This window comes from Danio rerio, chromosome 5 (genome assembly GCF_052040795.2).
Source record: "Danio rerio strain M-AB ecotype USA chromosome 5, GRCz13ab, whole genome shotgun sequence".
Lineage (NCBI taxonomy): Eukaryota > Metazoa > Chordata > Actinopteri > Cypriniformes > Danionidae > Danio > Danio rerio.
The window spans coordinates 47,361,423-47,388,075 of NC_141025.1; the positions used below are offsets into that span (position 1 = coordinate 47,361,423).

At 36.0% G+C, this 26,653-nt stretch overlaps 1 protein-coding gene across 2 annotated transcripts in view; it reads right to left on the reverse strand.

The window, feature by feature from the left end:
- The window catches only part of npffr2a (neuropeptide FF receptor 2a), a 231,236-nt gene that overhangs the window by 45,116 nt on the left and 159,467 nt on the right, over positions 1-26,653 (reverse strand). For both annotated transcript variants that reach the window (XM_087252193.1, NM_001105109.1), the window contains one exon: positions 7,619-7,711. The gene's annotated coding sequence lies outside the window, so the exon portion shown is untranslated. Of the gene's footprint in view, positions 1-7,618; positions 7,712-26,653 lie in introns of those variants that run through there.

The window sequence follows — 26,653 nt, forward strand, 5'->3', positions numbered from 1 at the left end:
CACACACACACACACACGCACACACACACACACACACAAAACCTGAGAATACACAGCAAACTTATTCCGCACAGCAAAACCTATTTAGCACACCCCAATGCAATGCACCCAGCTGGGTCTCCCCCCTACAAAAAAAAAAAAAAAAAAAAAATATATATATATATATATATATATATATAAAGAAACTATTAAAGAAGAAAAAATGTAATCACAACCAATAAGAAAACAATTTACAATAGACCTAAACAGAAAAGGTAATTAAAAAAAAAAAAAAAAAACACACACACAAATGCATAATAAAAACAGGACAAAATCACTATGTAAATATAATAATACAGACAAAGAAACAATGAAATCATAATATACAAAAAAAAAAAAAAAAACTTCACGTAATAAGGCTCCGGCAAAACAGCAGCGCTGCCATCACAGTAGTCAGACTCGGCCGCCGCTAATTATAAAACCCATGTGCACAGTCTCCTGTTGGCACAAAGCCACAAATTAAAAATAAGGCCCTTTTACCTGATTACTTATTTTAGATGTCCGACCAGCTCTAGGAGGAGTCCTGGCGGTTCCAAACATCTTCCACTTCAATGATGGAAACCACTGTGCTCATTGGAACTTTCAGAGCAGCAGAAATTTTTCTGTAACCTTCCCCAGCCTTGTGCCTCGACACAATCCTGTCTCGGAGGTCTACAGACGATTCCTTTGTCTTCATGCTTGGTTTGTGATTTGACATGCACTGTCAACCCTGGGACCTTATATAGACAGGTGTATGTCTTTTAAAATCATGTCCTATCAGTGGTAGAAAGAGTACTGAAAAATCTTACTCAAGTAAAAGTACAATTACTTGGCTAAAAATGTAGTGCAGGTAGAGTTAAAGTATCAGTTGTAAAGATTACTCAAAGTATGAGTAAAAAGTAGCCCTTTGAAAAGTACTCAAGAGTAGTGAGTATTGAGAATTACAGTGTTAAAAGCTGATGCACCTACATGTAATTTGTGCATGTGTGTGTGTGATTGTAAAATTCTGTAGTGCATCTGGTTATTGCCAAGCAGGCACACAACATCCATAAAACATTAATATTAGCTTAGATATAGGTTGTGATGTCAGGTGACCAAAATTCAATGTCTAGCCAGCTTAGCAAGTCTAAAGACAATGTTATTTTGATGTCCAATACTGACATCAAATGATGTTGATATTTGGTCAATTTTAGGTTGTTAGGCTGGAAGGATGCCCTTCCAGCCCTTCCAGAACGCAGGGAGAACATGCAAACTCCACTCAGAAACGCCAACTGAGCCGAGGCTCGAACCAGCAACCCAGCGACCTTCTTGCTGTGAGGCGAACGTGCTACCCACTCCGCCACTGCGTCGCCTTGCTTCCAAACAGTTTGCTGTAATTATAAAGTGCACATGTCTTGAGGTAGTTCATTATGATGTGATTTATTTTTTACAGTATGTGCAATTTTATTGGACAGGATTACAGGACTGATTTTTCTATTCCTCATAGACAAAAAATAAATAAAGAAATAAATAAAGTAGTGACTGCAGGTTAAAGTAAATTAGTGGAGTAAAAGTACAGACACAGCACAAAAAAAAAAATTACTCAAGGAAAAGTAAAAGTACACAATTTTAAAACTACTTAGTAAATTACAATTATGAGAAAAACTACTCAATTACAGTAGTTTGAGTATTTATAATTAGTTAATCTACACCACTGTATCAAATCAACTTATCTTACCACATTATCCATTTAAGCTGCTAAAAGTCAATGGAAACAGAATGTACCTGAGCTCAACTTAGAGCTTCACTGCAAAGGCTGATTTTTCAGGTTTTTATTTTTAATAAATTTGAAACAATTTCAAAAAAAAAAAAAAAAAATTCATATTGTCATTATGGGGTATTGTGTGTCAAATTTTGAGTAATTAAATCAATTTAATCCATTTTGGAATAAGGTTGTAAAATTAAATAAAAGTGGAAAACGGGAAGTGCCATGAATACTTTCCGGATGCACTGTAAATGAGAAAGTCTCCCCAATACATGTTTTCCTCACTATGTTCAACAGGAAAAACATCAGCATATGACTAAAATGTTTCAGTTTTGTGAGCAACCCCAGCAGTGTTAAATTCTGCTAGTGCAAGTCTTTTGTAATATATCCGCTGATGCTGTATGTGTGGGTGTGTTTGATAAGCTGTTTACGAGCTAGTTGGGTGTGACTATTTCTTTATACAGAGCACTGAAAACAGACTGCTGAACAGTTGCGACTGTGAGTATCATAAATTATTCATTTTCTAGTTCCTTGTGAGAAGACAGACAGGGATTAAATTGGGAATTAAAGAGCTTGGAAGCCCATTTCAGTCAGGTCATATAAACTGAATTAAACACACAGTTCAGTGTCACAAAATGAGAATGCCATACTGCCCACCAGCAAACTTAGGTGGTTGAGATCAGCTTTTAATAAACTCATGGCTGATGTTCTTTCTGATATAGGCTGATCCTACTTTGGATTGGTCCTGCATTAATCATACCTTATACAGTAAATAACTCAAAACATAATTGACCGTTCAAGATTAACAGACAGGTGATATGACAATAATATTAGCTTTCCAAGTTGTCTGACAATTGGTGTAAACAGGTGCATGTATGAGACTTGGAATGCAGATATTAAGTATTCTGATAGGCTGAAGAATGTAATAAAAATCTGTTGTTGTTGTTTTATAATTTTACAAGGGCCAGTGTTTTACTATGAGTATATACTGTACATAGACTATAGAATACATAAGACATGCTTATAGATTTAAATGGGGAAAAGTGAAACAGTCAATATGGCAAATGAAGTCCCGCCTTCCAGTACAGGAGCCAATCATTGATCTGACAATCCTCCGAGGAAGAGGCTTTTTTACAATTTTAGGGGGGAATTGCCATCAAGACCAGGTTGGGTATTACTTCAATAGACCAGGACAATTGAATGAGGCATTATTCAGAGGATGATAAGATGTCGTCACCTTAGAATTATAAGGTTCTATCTGACATTTTTGTCAAAATTAAGTTATTGACATATTCTTATTAAATGACAACATATTTACATTATGGGATGTTTTATACAAGTTGTTTACATTTTAAGACTTTTTATTTAAAAAAAAAACAAATGTTACACACATACTGTTTGCTATATGGAATGTAAAAACTTTAAAGCTCAATATTTCTAAATCATTCAGAACTTAGATAGAACCTTATAATTCCAGGGTGACGGTGTAACACTTAAACATAAACAGCCATAAAGAGGTTGGTGTCATGATCGCATTTCCTTCGAGTGTGCATGCACGTTAGATTGAGCAACCTGAAAATATGCAGATTTTGTGTGATTCAAATGTTTAAAAATGAAACTTAAGAGACAGTCGTAGTTTAGTTTTATTGGCGATTTCAAATGTGAAATTTATTTATAAGTTTGGCAAACCATTTTGAAGAATTTTGAGAATGGGATGTTCCCCATTTAAACTGAATGCCTGAAAGAGATTTTAGAAGTAAACTGACTTGCCTTACAAGGACTTTGGTATAATACAAAGACAAATAGACCCTAATAATGTAGAACTGATATGACCAAAAATTATGGATCATTTGTTGTTCTTTCAATTGCGATTTTGGAAATCCAAATTAATTAACTGGCATGACTTTAGAGGAAATCACCTGTTAATAGTACAGTCATATTTACCGGTAAATAAACATTCCAGACAATTTTTAATTGCCAGATCCAAGTGCATTTTGCAATTGTTCTACTTCTGTGTAAAATCAACATTTAATTCTCAACAAATTATTCATAATTTCTCCAGGGACTCCATGAACAGACAGCGGAAGCACCATGGCAGAAAGTAAAAACTTGTTAGCAAGGGCTGGCAGATCTTGTGAAGCATCAATTGTAAGAATGCAATCAAACATGACCTGCTTGACTCCAATTTTTAAACATGAATTTGTCAAGAAAAGTCAAATAATTGAAAATCTCATTGACAGCAACCTTGTGTGACAAAATCAGTTAATTAGTTTGTTGTATTTTAAAAGGCCTTCTTTGCAGGACTTGGCATTTATAACCTTTAGAAAAACTAGAAAATTGATTCACAGGTTCCTCAAATTAAATTTGTTCATGAAAGGGTAATTGACAATAGCAACTGAACACTCATCATCCACAAATCAAGGATGTTATTGTGGCTTTAGGCCCATTGATATAGTATATTTGAGAAGGCAAAGCCTAACTATAATGATAATGAAATATTCATAGTATCATTCTAAATATAAAAGAATGGCAGAGTCCCAAATGAACAATCACACTCACTTTCAGAAACTATTTTTGCATCAATTACTAAAGGCTATCACAGACTATATAAAACATTCCATTAGTCATGCTAATATTTGTTACATGTATCATTACAGTTATCACTCTTGACCTGAACAGGCAGGGGCCGCTGGAGTTTGGTTCAGACAGAAATACGCAACAGGTTCTGAGCACACAGGCTTTTGGAAATATTTCAGGACATAAATGAATATGTTTAATAGCTTAGTAATGATGCACAAATCCTTGTGCATTTGTCAGTGCATTGAATGACATTTCATGTACTTATAATGGGCAGTTTGTGACTGTGTTGAAGCAATAAGCAGGGCATCCAGTTATTGTCTCAATCCTAATATTCCTTCATTCTTTCATTTTCCTTCAGTTTCGTCCCTTTATTCATCAGGGGTCGCCACAGCAGAATAAACTGCCAACTTATCCAGCATATATTTCATACAGAGGATGCCTTTCTAGCTGCAACCCAGTACTGGGAAACACCAATACACACTACGGCCAATTTAGTTTATTCAATTCAACTGCACTGCATGTGTTTGGACTGTGGGGGAAACCAGAGCACACGGAGGAAACCCACACCAACACGGGGAGAACATGCAAACTCCATACAGAAATGCCAACTAACTCAGCTAGGACTCGAACCAGCGACCATCTTGCTATGAGGCAACAGTGCTAACCACTGAGCCTCTGTCACCCTAAATTCTTGTGGTTTTCCTCTGAGTCTATATTTTTGTTATCTAATGTTGCTTTGACTGTCAGAGCTCTGAGCTCTTTTCAGTGCAGTCTTGACATGCACATCATGGATAAATTGTAACTGCAAAATAGAGAATTTGCAAGCACCCATGAGTAAGATGAAATGTCACATTGTCTTCTGGACTTAGCAAACACATGCATCATAGTAAGTCAGCAAGACTGCAGGTGCACATGAAGTGTGTCATTTGGGACTGGCCTATGGTTTGATTGCAAACTAGTATTTATGACATGTCACGCTGGTTTAATCTAATATTTAAATACCAAAAGTTAACTTAAGCTGACATTTTAACTGAGACCAAATCCAAAGGTAACAGTCACCTGAATGCCAAGTATTTCAACTATAAAAAAGGTCTGAAAAACCAACATGCTGACAGATGATCTTAAAAAAGCAGAAAAATGACATGAAAATAGTTTCATAGATGCCATATGGTCAGTTCAGGTGCATCAGAACTCAGTATATCTGAATAGAAGATGCTTTTTGGTCAGGCAATCAACATAGCAGAAAAGCTGTTTTAAATCGACAATTGACCGAAATTATTTTATTCTGTCATCATTTACTCACTCTTCATATGTTGCAAACCTGTTTGAGCTTCTTTCTTCTGCTAGGGTGCTTTTACACCTGGTTTAATTGCCTGGACCGTACCCAAGTTCGATTGTCCCCTACTGCCACCTTCTCCGTTGGTTTGTGTTCACACTTTTTTCCCTCTGAACCCTGGTACATGTGCGTCATCGAGCTGCTGTTTTGTTTACAGCCATTGCTAGGTAATGGTCACGAAAGCAAAGTGCCATGTCATTCTGCTTTAACTGAAGCTTTTGGTTTTGGACATACAGAAAGTGACTTGTGTCCATCTGCCGCAAAAACATTGTAAACATTCAGACACGTTCACACTAGCTCAACGTAACATACTATGACGTCAAACAAACCCGGGTGCGGACTAAAAGTGCTAGTGTGAAAGCACCCTTAAACACAAAAGGGCAGCACGGTGGCTCAGTGGTTAGCTCTGTCGCCTTACAGCAAGAGGATCACTGGTTCGAGTCTCGCCGGGCTAGTTGGTATTTCTGTCTGGAATCTGCATGTTATCCCTGTGTTTGCATGTTTGCTCCCCCACAATCCAAAGACATGCTATAAGTTGGCACACACAGAATCTGCGCCCGTAGATTTGTAGCCCATCATTAATTCTGTTTATTAACTCGAGTGAATGTGTGTAAATCTATATTTATTCAGTTTTTTTAATTCATTTCAGTAATATTATTGACTAATGTGAAAATGTTCATCTGATTTATGTACAATCCAGTTTGTACAGTTATATTTTCCATCTTTTACTAGATATATTATAAGGCAAACTTGCTCTATTTACCAAATAAAGTGAATCTAATTGGATTTGCATTTTAAACATTAAATAAAAGTTAAAAGGATATTTTTATTTAATATATTAAGGTTTTAGTTATAATACTCCCAAAATAATTCCGCAGAAATCTGCAGACTTTTACCAAAATTCTTAGCAGAAATAGCAAAAAACGTCCACAGATTCCGTCTGAAACTGGCTATAAGTGAGTTGAATGAACAAAACTTGGTTTAGTGCATGTGTGAATGCAATAATGTATGGTTGCTCCCCAGTACCGGGTCTGACAAGTCTAGTGGCTGGAAATTAGCTTTTTACAATTTCAGCTATAATGCTAATGTTGTTGGCCACTGTGTAAATGCACAGTAAAGTTACGATCTTATTGCCACTTTAAATCGTTATGATAACATGATATATGCCTTCAGTGATTTCCTCAAGATAAACACCAAAAAAATAGCACAACTGGAATAACCACAGCAGTCGCAATTGTCTGATCTCATATGAAGCAAGAGATCCCGATGACATAAGATGACGTGTGCAGGTGCTGCAGTGCTGTCCCAATTCTTAGGGGTACATTTTAAAGCCCTTCCCCTTCACACTCAAGGAGAAGGGGAAGGGGTACAAAAATAGAATTTAGGATTGGGCCAAAGTGTGAAAGTCAAAGGTAAGCATTCTGTGTAGTATTACAGTAGATGTAGCTGGAGATGGTAAATAAAGCATCACTAGTGCAAAGTTGCCATTTATGTTATTTAAAATGAATGAGTCTTCCTATTGTTAAATCCTGTTTGAGTATTATGCTGTCTCTGCTGGCACTGCACTGTTGCATCAGTTCATTCATTCTTTATTGTTAAACCTCATGATTTAAATAAGATGCAGATTCAAATCTAAACCTCCCATCCCCACTCACATTTCTCTGTACCATAAATATTTCATTCATATGGGCTTTTGATGATCTCGGGGCATCTGTGCTGAAGTTAAGTTAGGTTTTTAAAAAATAAATGTGCTTGTTTTCTTTTTTCTTTTTTTTTCAGATTTTGTCTCTGTCACCTCAGATTAAACAGTTCATAGCAGAAATTGTAAGTCTGCATACTGTGCTCCATGATCCCTACTTGACAGTCCATCACTATTAATGAAGTCACCCCTGCTGGGCCTTTTAAATGGATATGACTTTTTGTTCATAGGGTTAACTCACCTTCTCACATTAACACATCACATGTTATTAGATGTGGACTCAGCTCCATTGATGGCAGCTTCATGTCATACTGTACAGCAGGAATGGCGGTGCCTAGAAAAGAGATTAAACAGTGTAAGATGTTTGTGGAAATGTGCTAGTCACTGACTTTGTTCAAGCAAAAGAATGTCTTGGCATAACATCATTCTCAGTACAAAACAAAAATCAAAAATAAAGTATCAACTCAATTTTTCTAGTGTCAGTTAATGTCTGGATGATTGCCCTATGATTTCTTATGTTTTCACTTTTCCAATTACCCTCATGTCTTTCACCTCTGTTGAGCCTTTGTTTTATCTAGTTCTCCTATATTAGTGTCATTATTCTGTATATTCTGTAAGTTATTCAGTTCCCCTTTTTGTTTTTGTTTATTCATATGTGGTTGTCTACATTCTTTTGCATTTACATACATGGGGAGCCATGCCTTTTTTATTTTGATGTTTTATTTAAGGCTGTTATTACAGTTTTTCTCTATCGCTAAAAACACTCTGAACCTTGCTCCATTTTCTTTTTCCAGCTTACACACGTTTCTGTACTGTGCGTTTTACCTGTGTTCAAAATCAAGCACTGCTCTCAAGTACTGTTTTTTCCAAGTGCTTACACACATTTTCAAAATAGTGTCCCCCCTTTTTTTTCAAAACTCTACACATACAATTCTGAAGACCACACACACAAAATGCCTCACAGCTCCTTCAAAAATGAAACACTTTATTCAAAATGCCATAAACGCATATAAGAATGAAGCATTTGCAACAAATGCCAAACACATCTTTCATAATGGTAATGGTAATGGTAAACACTGTTTGGATATACCATGTAAACACAGCTTTTTACTCTTCCATGGACTTGTATCTACATTTTAGTAAAATGTTCTACAGTGACAGTAATCTGCTGAAAGGGGCAACAGGTACACTGTAAACAACAATGCAATGAATAAACAGAAAATATTCATTAGGCCAAACATTACTGGTGTATACAGTAGAACACAACAAAACCATAAACATGCTTATGTAAAAATGTATGTAACCAAAATTATATTCTCCAGATTTCAGCAAATATAGAGTATTATTCCTTTCTAGACGAAAGTAGAAAACGTGAATATGTGATAGGTACAAGTTTTTATTTTGGCCCAGAACAGCCCGGTGACCTATTACATTTGACCTATTTATAGGCCTATACTACAGTAAAGCAGTGATTGGTTAGTGATCAGTTGAGAAATTATTGTTTGTGTGTGACCGGGTCAATAAATGTAGCATTTTGATTGGTTGTGTTTGGAAAAAGAAGCAAGTAGCTCATAGTTAGATTTTTTTTGTGTGTGTTTTAGGTAGAGAATTCAAAAATTGTGCGACATAAAATGTTTTTTTGTGCATAAGCTGTTGTGTAAACTGTAAACCATTTAACAGAAAAGGCCCGATTATACACCCAGCGCAATGCGGGGCAAGGCGCAACACAATTGTTGTTTGCTAGTTTTAGCTTGCCACAAGAATCCTTTTGACGTTTTGCACCACGATGTTTAAATAGCAAATGCATTTGCGCTCATATGTGCGCCCATAGGCGTTCTGGTCTAAAAAAGGATGCATGTTAAGGCGCATTGCTGGCGCGTTGCAATTTTGTGGGACTAAAATAGACTGCACAATAGACCAGATGAGAAGAGGTCTAAAATCCAGTGCAGAGCACGTTAGTTGTGCGCCTCCTTACACACAGCTTAATCCACACAGAATTTACAGCAATACACAAATATCTTTACAAATGAAAAAGAATTAAAGTATTACAAAACATATTATTTTCTACATAAATATAAAAACCACAGCCTCCATGCCTTCTTCATCTCAGGGGGCTTTTTTTAGTTTATTCATGACAATTTGCTTTTGTATAATGTTATTACTATTATTAGTATTATTTATAATATGCATATTTAAATTTGTTTTATTAAAACAAGCTTAGATTTGTCCACATGTCAGGTTTTAGACCGTATGGGGCACAGCATGTGTATTTGGAAATAACTCTGTTTTTTTAGCACACTTCATTATTGGTGTTCATTTATTTGTTTGCTGGAAATTAGAACTGAATTAAGAAATAGTTTTGAAACTAATCTTTGCGCTTAACAAACAAAATTAATTATTAACAGACTAATGGATATCTGTGCATACAACATGTTTCCCTATCCACGAGAGTGAAAGTAAAAAAAGAGAATGCTCATCTCTCATCCTCGTGCTGCAGATGGTCTGTTTAAAAGGGTGGTCCACTATGATATCATATTTTAAACTTTAGTTGATGTGTAATGTAGCTGTGTGAACATAAACAACATCTCTGAATGTAAAAAAGTTCTAAGTTCAGTGCAAAGGAAGACCTTGGTTTGTACAGAGTTAGCTCAGCAAAACCTACAATGAACGAATTTTGGGGACTACAAAAAATAATTCCGGGACTTGTGAGATCACAAAAGTTCTTTTACCACGCACACAAACTGTGCAGCTAAGGGCTGTGGCTAGAGGCACTGTAACGTTATAGCAGAGAGAGCTAAAATGCGTCCAAACGCTGCTGTTTCCACAGAGCTTTGTCTGTTTCTGTATTTGGGCTTCCAAAGGACACGACATAAAGACAGAAGTGCTTACTGTTCAATATTAATTATGTTCCAGAGAATTATAAAATGCATAGCAAGCATGATTTGACAAAACAGCTCCAGAATCTCTCCCAGTTCAGTGCTGGATTCGGCTAAAATGTCCTCAAAGCTGTGAGCTACAACCTGTAATTATTTTTATTTGTTAAAATTTATCATGACATATACAGTGTCTAGCGTTAACGGTATGCTGTAGCAATTTTGTAAACAATGAGTAATGCTGTTTTGCACCCAAACAATTTAGCTACAAATTCATATTTATCAGTCAAACTGCTGTTAACACACACACACAAACACAATTCACCAGCACATTCGTGTCTCTCTATGTGTTTGCGACTTTGCTTTCCTTTGATTATTTTTAGGCAGCTTTTCATTGCGTTTTACATCTCAGATAATGAAGTCGCAAAAGATATGTGGATATTAGCCCACCTAACTCATGGTAGCAGCAGAAAAATAAATCAAGGCTCACACAGGTCACATCCAACATATTGTGCTTTATTCTTCTGTCACGATATATATTACAGAAAATAACTTAATCCGAGCATCAGAGAAAAAGAATGTCCCGCACATATGCGCTTGTCACAGAAAGTTCACACAGCCCATTTTCACTCGTTACAGACACTTGTCAGATTTTATTTTTGAGAGCAGGCAGGAGGTTGACTGACTGTTTACACAGAAGAAAAGCGTGTGCTTGTACGGGCGTGACGTGGAGCCGATCCGCGAATAGCAGCACATTATGAAGATGACCAATCAGAATCATTTAAGGGCTGTGTATAATCAAAGTGAGATTTATGAAAAAATAACATGATTTCCTTCAAGTGATACATGAGCACATATTGCTTTGCATCTTATTAACACAACCAGCGTTCAATTTTTTCACTTACAAAGCACACTATGTAAATAGCAAATGCGATATGACGCGACACAACAGACTCTTAAAGGGAATGGGAGATGAGACTCTGATTGTTTTATTCTCAAACACACCTATAACTCATTAAGAGAATATGCTCAACCCTGTAAGACCATGCATGGGGCAAAAAGTGGATTTTTCCATCGTTAAAATAGTAAAAGTGGATTTGGACATGCCCTAATGCTTCTGCGCCCTGCATTTGGATTTTGCGCCTGGATTATCAAAATAGAGCCCAAAACCTCATCTTTAAGCCCTATTTACGAAACCCTTGACTCCTTTAACAAAATGAAATGTTTTACTTGTGTTTAAAATCAAGCACTACTCTCAAATACACAAACTGATTAAAATGATATCCACTATCAAACAGTCAGTAAACAATTCAACACAAAACACATTTTTCAAAACATACAGTTATCAGGAAGTTTTAATCTCAATGATCAGGGCCAATTTGCTCATTGTATAGTATACAGCCTAAAATGCACTGTACTACAGCATACAATACTGAAAGGTACAAAAATCAAAGGAGGAAACATGTAATCAATTTACTTCTTTTTGTCTTTTGGCTGGGTCAGGCAAGAGCATTTTGTCCATATTACAAGCAATATTGAAGGAAGAAGCCTCTTGTGTGCCGTATCCAGCCCTAAAATGATTCCTCCTATATCACCACATGCTAAATCCATGACTTTCAACAGATCTACTCTGGTGTAGGGTTGTCTATCATACACTTGCCATCTCTAATAGGAGAAAAACTTCTCAATTAGATTCAGGAAAGGCGAGTACGGAGAGAAATACACTTTCATAAACTGCCCATTGCACTTGTTCTCTCACAATATTTCTTGTAGCTATGCTTAGACATTCTCTTTTCCACCTTCAACAACCTGTTTACTTGCTGAACTGGTTTATAATTGGTTGTCACATCATTTGAAAAACATGACATCAATTTTGAGTGATTGTGTTTAATTAATGACATCTTTTTTTTCTTTTTATATTTGATTGCTGCTACCTGTGTTTACCAGTATAAATGACTTGTGCGTTAAAGTGCTGAATGTGTTTTGACAATGAGAATGTGTTTAGAGTTTTGCTGAAAAGTCGAAGTAAGATCTGCACATACCATTTGAAATGGTTTAAGGTATTGACAACAGACTGCACAATTAGCTAAATGAGGTCAGGCAACTGAGAACATAGTTCAGCCAATGGATTTTAGTGTTTTAGCAAAACTGTAAATTGGTGGAACTGTATCTCCCTCTTCTTCTACTTGTTTTTGGCTATACGCATTGTGACACCAACAATGCTGTAGTTTAAAAATACCATTTTTAATTAAACTACTGTTTGGCAGTGTTGGTAAAACTGGAACCTGCAACCATCTGATGCTTTGATAAATGCCCCTCTGGTCTGTCTGATTGACTTTCCTTTTACCCCTATTTACACATTTAGGGGTATGTATAAGCACAGTATTTTTGTTTGTGTGTTGATTTGAACTTTCAATGGTGTTTCTTAAAAATTGCTTACTAAATATTATCTTGCACTGTGAGCCACAGATGTTTCTCTTAAAAACACTACAGTCTAAACTAACTAAAGGTGCACAACACGACAGAGCCCAGGACAGAGCGCATTGACAATGTGCTTGAGGAGTTGATGAAAGCATATCAGCACCAATCTTCAGATATCTCCATTTGAGCCTGAGCACACTCACAATTCTGGCAGTAAGAGATCAGCAAATGATCTCTTTAACAACCTGCTATCACATTGGATTCTGGCCATCTCAGCATAATATCTCTTTCTGACATTTCTACAAAGTTCACTATGCAGTGAACAAGCATTGCTGACAGTCAATTGCAAAAAAACTAAAATAAAAATTTAAATCTATACTCCGACTACATCTCAAATTGCACACTATACTATAAAATAAAATAAACATTCCTGAATTCACTGTCCTCATAATAAAGAAGACAAAAGTGCCTGAAGGACTTATGAGATTCTGAAATGTGAAGTGTGAATTAATTAGGTCCAGATTACTTTTTTCTTTCTGCACACAGTCAATATGAGTCTGGAGGGCAGTCATTAGCATTGCATTTATTTGCCATGAAAGAGACAGCTCTAAAGTTATTTTACAAGTCTAAATTGACGTTACAAACTCTTTCATGGATCTCTTGAATACTTGATTCTGATTGGTCTGACCACAATATTCAAAGGTTATTCTCAAATAACACATAGATAACACTGCCACGCTCATGAAAATAATAATACAAAAGATGAATCCAAGATGCAAGTGTGTTTATTGACCGGTGGTCAAAAATGATAGAGTAATGGAGTCCAAAAACAGTGTAAACAAAAGGTCATAAGATGTGACAAAATGTGAACCAATCACATCCAGAAGTAAGCTGATAACTAGGCAAACAGACCAGATATCGGGAGTCCTGACAAGGCACAGAGTAACATGAACAAACAATAACAAACTGACAATGTACTGTAACAAAGGACTGCTGTTCAGATATAGCCGTGGTACTTCGTGGATCAGACCAGCTAATCGGCATAGCATTAAACCATGGGACCACAACCACACTGACACGTCACAACAATGCACATGGAGAAAGCAAAACATAAACAACTCAGAAAATTCCAAAAGTGTGCACACATCTACAATCGTGACAAACACAGGCTCATCTGGATACTTTCATTCATCTTGGCCATTAGTGAATATTCATATGCCTCTCTATCGCTTTTATTGACACTTTAGCATCATATTCTTGTGACTGAATAACAAGAAAGTTAGCTTAGTCTGCATCCAGTGTCAGGGTTCTTCCACTCTGGGACCTGTTTAATCTCTAACTCTCTACCACACGTGTCCTACACCACCCAACCCGCTCCGAACTGGTATCGAACCGGCGACCTTCCGCATGGGAGTCGGGTGCTCTACCAAGGAGGCTAAAGACCATGGCCTCTAGCATCTGTCGCTAGAGCACCTTTAGAGGTCAGAGGAGTGAGGTTTACCTGCACAGCACTTACTAGCTGGCCTCCGATACACTCACCCACCTAAACCTCACTCCCATCCGGGTCACGGCACCAATGTAACCCCGCCGGTCCTACACCACCCAACCCGTTTCAAGCTGGTATCGAACCAGTGACCTATCTCATGGCCTCTGTTACACACACATTGTGATAAATCTATAAAAATAAATATTTGACAGTTTTTCTTTCCTTAAAATGGCTTAACTTGAAGAGCTAAAAATGTTTTGGTGGGGGGAAAAAATAATTTTTTAAAGTACTTTATGAAATGTTTTCATATGGCAACAGCGTCCAACAGAGGATCTAACTTAGAAATTTCAAATTTAAAACTTTCCTTATAATTAATCATTTTGTTTTTTGAAATTATTTGTTTGGTGTTGCAGTATATAAGCTTTACACAGAACTTATAAATGACACCTTATACATACTTTCCAACAACTCATAGTCCAACAGCTTTCATTTATTCCATTATTTTTTGCTGAATATTATTAAAAACAAACATACAAACATACATATATAATGTATACAACATACAATAAATATACTTATGTTCCCCAGTAAATATTATAACAAATAACTAACAAGTCTAGTTTATCCAGATGCATCAGAATAATGTAGCTACTAGCTAACAATATTTATATATTATATACTATACTACACCTGTTTTATCTGCCTCTGAGCTAACTTACCTGAACTGTCTCCATCACTGCTCTATCAAATGTCCAGTCTGCATCATTCTTATGTTCACATAAACTAATCTCACCCTCACTTTCATCTGCAGGAACAGCCAGTTCTGTCCTTTTCTTCTTTCACTTACCATAGAACATGGTGGTGCTTGCTAATACACTGTTCCCTCTATTCATATCTGTTCAAAAGTAGTACTGCCATTAAAACAAGACTTTACCCATAAAGCAAATGCCATTAACACATGACTAATCGACATTATATTACTAGCTTTCATGTTGTTATTGTTACAACTTAAAAGTTCACAGCTGACCTTGTCAGCTAGCTAACCCATTGCAATTTATTGCATGTTCCACTATTGCACAGTGTTGTCATTTGGCAACACATACATTTGATCGATTAACAAATAAACTCACTTGATTAAAAAAAATAGTTGTGAATATGTCATCATAACCTACTGAAAGTGATGTTTAACATTTTTTGTGGATCTGACATAATTTGATCCTTTCTTTTTATTGACGTTTACATTTGCATTAAGCAACTACTCACAATAAACACCAGTCAGTCAGAAATTGCACTACAGAAAAACACAGCATGTCATTTGACTTTACCAAAGCACATCAGTGGCTACACTAAGGTCTTCTCTTTCCAACAAAAAAATTATGATGGTCTTAAAGAAACAGTGGCAGGGACATGAACATATGCATCATGTTATGCCATATGGTTCCACGGTGCAGTAGAGGGTTAAGAATAGAACATTTGAACTAACTTTGATATTTTTTTCTGTTTCAGTTGATTTTTATTATTTTTTTATTAAAATTTTATTTATTATTTTCCCCCAACATATTCATTTGGGTGTAAAAAATTTTTGACTTTGAGTTTATTTTTTTGTTAGATTAGTTCAACATTTTGCTCATCATTCTTTCATTTTCTTTTCAACTTAGTCCCTTTATTCATCCAGGGTCACCACAGCGGAATGAACTGCCAACTTATCCAGCACGTTTTACGCAGCGGATGCCTTTCAAGCTGCAACCCATGACTGGGAAACACTCATACACATACAGTATATGAATGACAAAATTTTGTGGTATTTTGGGAGCAAATTAAAAATCCCTTAGCGTGCACGGCTCTTTGTAGCCATTATTTTAAACTTACTGTGCTGAATTTAAGCACATTTTGAATGTTACAGGGTGCCTGCAATGCATAAAAACTTTTCCTTGCGAGCAACATTTGGCAGTTAGCGCGTATTCTCTCTATCTCGCATGCAAGCACAATTTCAATGTATTGTGACAAATATTTAATTAAACATTAATAGGTCTAAATAATGGCCTATTTTTAAAAATGTACAATTTCCTGTCAGCCTCCTTTCTTGCTTTTTTGCAAGCTGTACTGTTGTTTTTGATTATTATGTTTAATTTGTTATGTTTGAGCTCAAAAACCAATACGGCTCACTCGCTGTGAACAGCTGTGTCTCATTTCAGAGCTCTTTCAGTTATCATAGTCCATGGTAGCACACAACATAATCGATGTATCTATGCTCGACCCTCAAGGTTTTACGACAGTAACATGCACGAGCAGTTATCTAGATTATTTAAACTGAACTCAAATTAGTTAGATCAAATGATCTTCAACTTACTGTTATGGAACCAATTTAAGCATGGACGTTTAGTTCAGCTGAAGTCAGGTTTTCAACTTTAATCCTCGCTTTTCTAAACACCTTTTATGAAACAGCCCCCTGGTCTTGTATATTCTTGTTTTGGTGGCAGAGTCCAGACACTAGTTCTGTCTTGTCCTGTATGTTGTGCTCGGCTTGAGTTTTCTTGGATCGAGCACTCTTTTTCTGTCATTGTGTCTCTGTATGGCGCTGTCGTGAGCATGCTCAGACCATGCTAGCTCCTGCGGGCGTGCAAGTTCTCTTGTTTGTTCTTTGTTCTATTGGCATGACGCTGTTTCAGATCAAACATGCACATTGCATATGTGTGAGTGCACGGTAAGGTGTTTCCATCTATTGTGTGCTTGTGTCTTGAATCTGTTTATGTTGTCTAAGCACTTGGCTCAGTGTTAACATTATGGCTGCAGGCTTCAGTGTTGTGCTCTAGTGTTGTCTTGTGAACAGGCGGCTAATGAGTTCTCTCATTGGCTGCGTTTTTGACCTGATTTACGCAAGCACATGACTTGTAGTGTTTTCTTGTGTTATGCGCTCTCCTATCTATTGTCTAGTCCCACCCTTGTTAACCCATTATTAGTTTACTATGTTCAACTGTTTGTGTGTTAATTATTTCTGCTTATAGTCTCCTCATGTATGCTGTCTTGTGCCAGTTCATCTTCGTTTATATCCCATCCTGTCATGTTCTTCAGTCCTGATTCCTGCCAGCCTGCACAGTGAAGTTTGTTTGTGTATTTATTTGTTTTGGTAATGTTTCCCCCTTGGGGTAGTTTGTTTTGCATTTGTTTTTTTTTATTATTATTATAAATAAACACTTTTTATCTCAACACTTGGACTTCATTTATTTCCCCCTACAACAACCAAGACATCCAGCCTTACTGCAAGCTTTGCATTAAATTAAAGATTTAGTAAATTATTACAGCTTTTTCGTATAAAGTTTGATACTTTTGTATTAAGCAGTCATTACAAAAGAGTGATAATGCACTCTTTGTGATCTATAGCCATGCAGTGATAATGCACAACTAGCATTAATTTTTAGAGAATAAAGCCCTCCAGTCTTACACAACAGCCATCTGCTTCATGTCAGGCTGCTGATAAGCCTGTTGGGCCTAATTCTGTTAGAACAACCAGCTAGTTGTGTCTTTCTTAGCCCTAGAAGTGATAACGTCTAATTTTCTGTTTTCAGACATTCTAGTGAGGTTAATTAGACTTTTTTGTTTTGTTTTACCTTATAATGGTGTTCCAATTTTCAAGGCCAGGTCATTCGAGAGAACAAATTAGAGCCTTAATGAATGGTTTATTCTATGAACAGGGCCTCTGAGTGCATCTCGCACAAAAGCATACTGAAAGACTAGCTCTCTCATTTCCTGCAATCTCTCACATTCTTGTTCAGCAAGCAGACCTCTATGCCCTTTTATGTAAGCTGCATTGTACAAATGTTTCTATAGGACACAGGATACAATTGGCAATAAGCAGATAAGGATGTTATGTCAGGTCAGTATAATTGCTCATATAACTTGATTAACTTTAAGTTATTCAAGTTTTATATTCCCCATCCAATCCAACTGATCAATCAATTATTCTATTTGTTCGTCTGTCTATCTATCTGTCAATCCAATTTAATAGGCTATATGCCCAGGGACTTTTAAACTTGAATGAGCCCTCTAAGGCGCTTCCACTGAACTGGCCATCATAAAGTCATGCATTTAATATCTGGTTTGTTAAGAATCAGTGAATTTCGCTGCCTAATTGAGATACAACCCAGCATTTTTTGTTTTTAAAATATGTGCAATAGATGTCTAACAGAGGTCTAAACATAGTCATCTTGGCTAAAACAAGGCTAAGTTTGGGCTGTAGGTGAAAATCTAATAGACATCTAAGATTAGACCAAAACTAGACTAGTCATCAAATAAACAGAAATGAATGTCTACACATATAAAGTCTGTCTTATCTGTCTATTTGACTAGTTTTGAGTTATTCTTAAATGTATATTAGATTTTCACTGACAGCCTAAGTGTAGCCTTGTGTTGGCAAAGCTGCCTATGACCCAATCCCAATTCTACCCCTTAAGCCCTTTCCCTTTACCCCTACCCCTTGTTTTGCGCGTGCATGCCAAGGGCTAGGGGTGTCCCAATTTTCTTTAGCCCTTCGAACAAGGATTTTTCAGGACCACACTCAAAACCAAGAGGTAGGAAATAAAGTATTACGAATTTTTACGACGAACAGACACGTTTTAATATATTCATGACCGTGTTCATGCTTTACCGTCATGCTTTAAGAAAAAAAAAAAAACGCTAAAGAAACTCTAAATCGATCTATAATCCCTAATAATAACTCCTGTACAGCAGTTCCACAACATTCTGACAATCAAAAAAAAATAAATAGAATTGGGATTGGGCCTATGTTTAAATGACAATTAGACTTCTATTAAACAACAAAATTGTTTGCTGGAAATAAAAACCAAGCTCTGGCAGGAGCAAAGCTGAAGTGCGTGGAGTCCTGTGCTGTATGTGGTGGGTGGTGAATGATGAGCATCTGCTGGGTTTCTTTAGGTGGGAGCAATTTGAGTGATTGTAAGTTTTGAAAGCATCGCACGATCATCATCCACGTCTAAATTTGGTGCTGAGAAAGCCCTATACGCTGATGGCGATGATACGAAAGACATTAGATGGAGGATTGGAGAAAGGATCTATCATTAAATTGTTGTCGGTTTCCTTTTTGATTAATAGATCCACTGTTTCAGGTTCTGTGAGTGCGGACTAGAGGTTAGGGTAAACAAGTTTACTGGAAGGAAGAGACAAAACACCGAAATGGAATCCATGAGACCTGAAATAAGATAAAGGATCTGGGTGGTTATGTATTTCGGAAGACAGAATATTGAGGAATATCCTCGCCCCTTTGCCATATAGTCTAAAAGAAGCCATGCAGTGCAGTGCATATAATGATACTGTGTCTAATCTTTTCCAGTATTAATGAAAATGTAGAGATGTATATAACTATTCCAGAAAATCCTATACGTTTGTTAAATATGTATTTATTTGTTTTGTTAATTTTGTTATTTCTCTACAAGTAAGCTTCCAAAAGTATGAACTATTTACAAACAATATTTAATAACCATGTATTTATTCATGTAATTTGTAGTAATATAAAAAGAAAGATACTGCGTGTTTTCTTCAGTTAAAAACTGGAAATGGGAAATGCAGTTATTTATTGATTGATTGATTGATTGATTGATTAAAATATTTAAATATTTGTTATTTATTTGTTTTTTTGTTTTTCATGTTGTGCCATGACGGACATGTTGAATTCCATCAATTCAAATTCATTTTCTGTATGTATGACCCTTTACTTTGTTAAGTAAATCATCATTTGCTGAATATTTGCAATTGGTAAAGGATTTTGTTTTGTTATTCACAACTACCTGTCCTGGAGATTTGATAAGGAAGTGTCTGCTAGCAAGACAAATGTCTATGTATATGCTCTGAAATACAAAAGTGGACTATTAAACTTCTTTAGAATGACTTAGGAATATAAAGCAATGTTTTTGAGTCTGGGGCAACGTTATTTATTTTTGACAGTATGTGATTAGAAAGCTAACAGACTAATAAAATATGCTAGATGTTAGTAAGCAACCTGCACTAAGTTAATCACATGCCCAAAAGAATCAAAGCAAAAAAATTAAAATAATAAATCGTTGAGCACAGCCAGACTAAAAAAAAAAAATTACAAACTTGATTAATTTATTTATACCCTTCATTGTCTGATTTCACCACAGCTGAATTGTTTTGCTTGTCATGTTAATTAAGCCTTTTGTATAAATAAGAAGAATAGGGGGGGTTAAAGATTAAACTAATGAGCTGGGCAGCATATGCCATTATTATTATAATAACATAAATTGAGTAGAATGAAATTTAAACCATAGACTTAGATGATGAAAAATGTTTGTTTTAGAATTTAAAAGTGTCAGAGCTCTCTCATTTCTTTCAGATGGCAATGAGATTTCAGCCTATTTATAGGGTATAAACAGCCAGATGATCTTGCATAAGGTCTTGTGATTTACTATGCCAAGGTGTCGACCTGCCATCTGGCCATGATCACAGAAACCTCAATAAGGCTTCAGTTGCTTCTCTTTGAAGCTGCTGTTTCGAATAACATAGTCTCATACTCAATACAGAAGGAGGATGAGTAAAAGATAATGCCTGTGACATGGTCTGATAATTTGTTGACATTTTACACAATGACAGCTAATTATATTAGCTAGTGAAAGCCAACATGCTGCTTGCTGCTTAAAAGTGTTCTATGTGTGTTTTTGATTTTTCTAAAGCATCAAAATGTATTATATGTTTGCAAATATTTAAGAAAAAAGTCAGCATACATATATATCTGAAAAACAAAGATAAAGTGAAAGTTTTGCACTGTAAAAAAATATCCCCCACAGTAAGATATGCTGTGTTGAATAAACTCTTAAAGAGTTAAATTTAACACTGCATGTGAGTGTATTTGGTCCCATTCAGAATTGGTGTTAAATTAACACTTTTCGTTGTGTTATATATTCAGAGTAAAATTAACTTGATTTTGAGTAAAATTTAACACTGGTCAACACTGAAAATTGTTAAGCTGTTTTACTCTATCAACAAATTACTCTTACTGGTGTTCCTTAATTTAACACCACACAGAAATGAACTCAGGTTAAATTTTAATACATCACTAATAAAGAGTCGATTTACAACCCATATGGTGTTGCTTTAACTGTCATTATTTCACTCTGGATCCTGGACCATCAGGATTCAAATTCACTAATGTTGATCCTGAACCAGCAAGATAAAAATTTACTGATGTTGATCCTGGACTATCAAGAGACAAATTCAGTTATATTGATCCTGGACCATCAAGATTCTAATTTACAGATGTTGATCCTGGACCATCAAGATTAATTTTCAGTGATGTTTATCCTGGACCATCAACTTCTAACTTACAGATGTTGTTCCTGGACCAACAAGATGAAAATTGACAGATGTTGATCCTGGACCATCAAGATCAAATTCACAGATGTTGATCCTGGACCATCAAAATTCTAATTTACAAATGTTAATCCTGGACCATCAATTTTAAAATTCAGTGATGTTGATCCTGGACCATCAAGAAGATAAATTCACTGATGTTGATCCTGGACCATCAAAAATAAAATTCAGGTGATGTTGATCTTGGATCATCAAGATTCAAATCCAGTGATGTTGATCCTGGACCATCAAGATGAAAATTTACAAATGTTGATCCTGGACCATCAAGATTAAAATTCAATGATGTTGATTCTGGACCATCAAGATTCAAATTCACGTATGTTGATCCTGGACCATGAAGATTCAGATTCATTGATGTTGATCCTGGACCATCAAGATTCATATTTACTGATGTTGATCCTGGACCATCAAGATTCATATTCACTATTGTTGATCCTGGACCATCAAGACACAAATTCAGTTATAGTGATCCTGGACCATCAAGATTCTAATTTACAGATGTTGATATTGGACCATCAAGATTGAAATTCACTAATGTTGATCCCGGACCATCAAGATTAATTTTCAGTGATGTTGATCCTGGACCATCAACTTCTAACTTACAGCTGTTGCTCATGGACCAACAAGATGAAAATTGACAGATGTTGATCCTGGACCATCAAGATTAAAATTCAGTGATGCTGATCCTGGACCATCAAAATTAAAATTTAAAGATGTTGATCCTCGACCATCAAGATTTAAATTCACGTATGTTGATCCTGGACCATCAAGATGATAAATTCACTGAAATTGATCCTGGACCATCAAGATTCAAATTTACAGATGTTGATCCTGGACCGTCAATATTCAAATTCAGTGATGTTGATCCTGGACCATTAAGATGATAAATTCACTGATGCTGATCCTGGACCATCAAAATTTAAATTCAGTGGTGTTGATCGTGGACCATCAAGATTGAAATTCACTAATGTTGATCCTGGACATTCAAGATTAATTTTCAGTGATGTTGATCCTGGACCATCAAGACAAAAATTCACTGATGTTGATCCTGGACCATCAATAAACAAATTCACTAAAATTGATCCTGGACCATTAAAACTCAAATTCAGTGATGTTCATCCTGGAATATCAACATTTTAATTTAAAGATGTTGATCCTGGTCTATCAGGATTCAAATTCACTGATGTTGATCCTGTACCAATAAGAATAAGTTTACTGATGTTGATCCTGGACCATCAAGATCAAATTCACAGATGTTGATCCTGGACCATCAAGATTAAAACTCAATGTTGATCCTGGACCATCAAGATTCGAATTCACTTATGTTGATCCTGGACCATCAAGAATAAAATTAACTGATGTTGATCCTGGACCATCAAGATTCAAATTCAAAGATGTTGATCCTGGACCATCAAAATTCAAATTCAAAGATGTTGATCCTGGACCATCAAGATTCAAATTCACTGACGTTGATCCTGGACCATCAAGATTTAAATTCACTGATGTTGATCCTGGGCCATCAAGATAAAAATTCACTGATGTTGATCCTGGACCATTAAGATTAAAATTTACTAATGTTGATTCTGAACCATCAAGATTCAAATTCACGTATGTTGATCCTGGACCATCAAGATTCAGATTCACTGATGTTGATCCTGGACCATCAAGATTCATATTTACTGATGTTGATTCTGGACCATCAAGATTCATATTCACTTATGATGATCCTGGACCATCAAGCTTAAAATTCAATGATGCTGATCCTTGACCATCAATATTAAAATTCACTGATGTTAATCCAGGACAATCAACGTTCTAATTTACAGATGTTGATCCTGGTCTATCAAGATTCAAATTCACTGATGTTGATCCTGTACCAATAAGAATAAGTTTACTGATGTTGATCCTGGACCATCAAGATTCTAATTTACAGATGTTGATCCTGGTCTATCAGGATTCAAATTCACTGATGTTGATCCTGGTCTATCAAGGTTAAAATTCACTGATGTTGATCCTGGACCATCAAGATTCTAATTTACAGATGTTGATCCTGGTCTATCAGGATTCAAATTCACTGATGTTGATCCTGTACCAATAAGAATAAGTTTACTGATGTTGATCCTGGACCATCAAGATCAAATTCACTGATGTTGATCCTGGTCTATCAAGATTAAAATTCACTAATGTTAATCCTGGACCATCAAGATAAAAATTCACTGATGTTGATCTTGGACCATCAAGAATAAAATTCAGTGATGTTGATCCTGGATAATCAAGAGTAGAATTCAATGATGTTGATCCTGGACCATCAAGATTCAAATTCACGTATGTTGATCTTGGACCATGAAGATTCAGATTCATTGATGTTGATCCTGGACCATCAAGATTCATATTTACTGATGTTGATCCTGGACCATCAAGAGTCAAATTCACTATTGTTGATCCTGGTCTATCAAGATTCAAATTCACTGATGTTGATTCTGGACCATCCAGATGAAAATTTACTGATGTTGATTCTTGACCATCAAAATTAAAATATGCAGATGTTGATCCAGGACCATCAAGATAAAAATTCAGTGATGTTAATCCAGGAAAATCAAGAGTAAAATTCACTGAAATTGATCCTGGACCATCAAGATTAAAATTTACAGATGTTGATCCTGGACCATCAAGATTCAAATTCACTTATGTTGATCCTGGACCATCAAGATTCAACTTCACTAATGTTGATCCTGGACCATCAAGCTTAAAATTCAGTGATGCTGATCCTGGACCATCAAGATTCAAATTCAAGTACAGTATGTTGATCCTGGACCATCAAGATTCAGATTCACTGATGTTGATCCTGGACCATCAAGATTCAAATTCACTAATGTTGATCCTGGACCATCAAGCTTAAAATTCACTGATGTTGATCCTTCACCATCAAAATTCAAATTCACTGATGTTGATCCTGGACCATCAAGATTTAAGAGTAAAATTCACTGGTGTTGATCCTGGACCATCAAGAGTAAAATTCACTGATGTTGATCCTGGACCATCAAGAGTAAAATTCACTGATGTTGATCCTGGACCATCAAGAATAAAATTCACTGATGTTGATCCTGGACCATCAATATTCAAATATAAAGATGTTGATCCTGAACCATCAAGATTCAAATTCAAAGATGTTGATCCTGGACAATCAAGATTTCAATTCACTGATGCTGATCCTGGACCATCAAGATTCAAATTTTTGTGATGTTGATCCTGGACCATCAAAAGAAATATTGACTGACATTGATCCTGGACTATTAAGATTAAAATTCACTGATGTTGATCCTTCACCATCAAGATTCAAATTCAGTGGTATTGATCCTGGACCATCAAAATTCAAATTCAGTGATGTTAATCCTGGACCATCAAGATTAAAATTTAATGACGTTGATCCTGGACCATCAAGATTCAAAATCACTGATGTTGGTCCTGGGCCATCAAGATTCGAATTCACTGATGTTGATCCTGGACCATCAAGATTCAATCTCAAAGATGTTGATCCTGGACCATCAAGATTCAAATTCAAAGATGTTGATCCTGGACCATCAAAATTCAAATATAAAGATGTTGATCCTGGACCATCAAGATTCAAATTCAAAGATGTTGATCCTGGACCATCAAGACTTGAATTCACTGATGCTGATCCTGGACCATCAAAACTCAAGAGTAAAATTCACTGGTGTTGATCCTGGACCATCAAGATTTCAATTCACTGATGCTGATCCTGGACCATCAAGATTCAAATTTAGTGATGTTGATCCTGGACCATCAAAAGAAATATTCACTGACATTGATCCTGGACTATCAAGATTAAAATTCACTGATGTTGATCCTTCACCATCAAGATTCAAATTCAGTGATGTTAATCCTGGACCATCAAGATTAAAATTTAATGATGTTGATCCTGGACCATCAAGATTCAAAATCACTGATGTTGGTCCTGGGCCGTCAAGATTCGAATTCATTGATGTTGATCCAGGACCATCAAGATTCAAATATAAAGATGTTGATCCTGGACCATCAAGATTCAAATTCAAAGATGTTGATCCTGGACCATCAAAATTCAAATATAAAGATGTTGATCCTGGACCATCAAGATTCAAATTCAAAGATGTTGATCCTGGACCATCAAGATTTGAATTCACTGATGCTGATCCTGGACCATCAAGATTCAAATTCAGTGGTATTGATCCTGGAGCATCAAAATTTAAATTCACTGATGTTGATCCAGGACCATCAAGATTCGAATTGAGTGATGTTGATCCTGGACCATCAAAATTCAAGAGTAAAATTCACTGGTGTTGATCCTGGACCATCAAGAGTAAAATTCACTGATGTTGATCCTGGACCATCAAGAATAAAATTTACTGATGTTGATCCTGGACCATCAAGATGATAAATTCACTGATGTTGATCCTAGATAATCAAGAGTAAAATTCACCGATGTTGATCCTGGACAATCAAACTTGTAATTTACAGATGTTGATCCTAGCCATCAAGATGAAAATTTAGAGATGTTGATCCTAGACAATCAAGATAAAAATTCAGTGATGTTAATCCTGGACCATCAAGATTAAAATTTAATGACGTTGATCCTGGACCATCAAAATTCAAAATCACTGATGTTGGTCCTGGGCCATCAAGATTCGAATTCACTGATGTTGATCCTGGACCATCAAGATTCAAATTTAGTGATGTTGATCCTGGACCATCAAAAGAAATATTCACTGACATTGATCCTGGACCATCAAGATTAAAATTCACTGATGTTGATCCTTCACCATCAAAATTCAAATTCACTGATGTTGATCCTGGACCATCAAAATTCAAGAGTAAAATTCACTGGTGTTGATCCTGGACCATCAGGAGTAAAATTCACTGATGTTGATCCTGGACCATCAAGAATAAAATTCACTGATGTTGATCCTGGACCATCAAGATTCAAATATAAAGATGTTGATCCTGGACCATCAAGATTCAAATTCAAAGATGTTGATCCTGGACCAACAAGATTTGAATTCAGTGATGTTGATCCTGGACCATCAAAATTCAAGAGTAA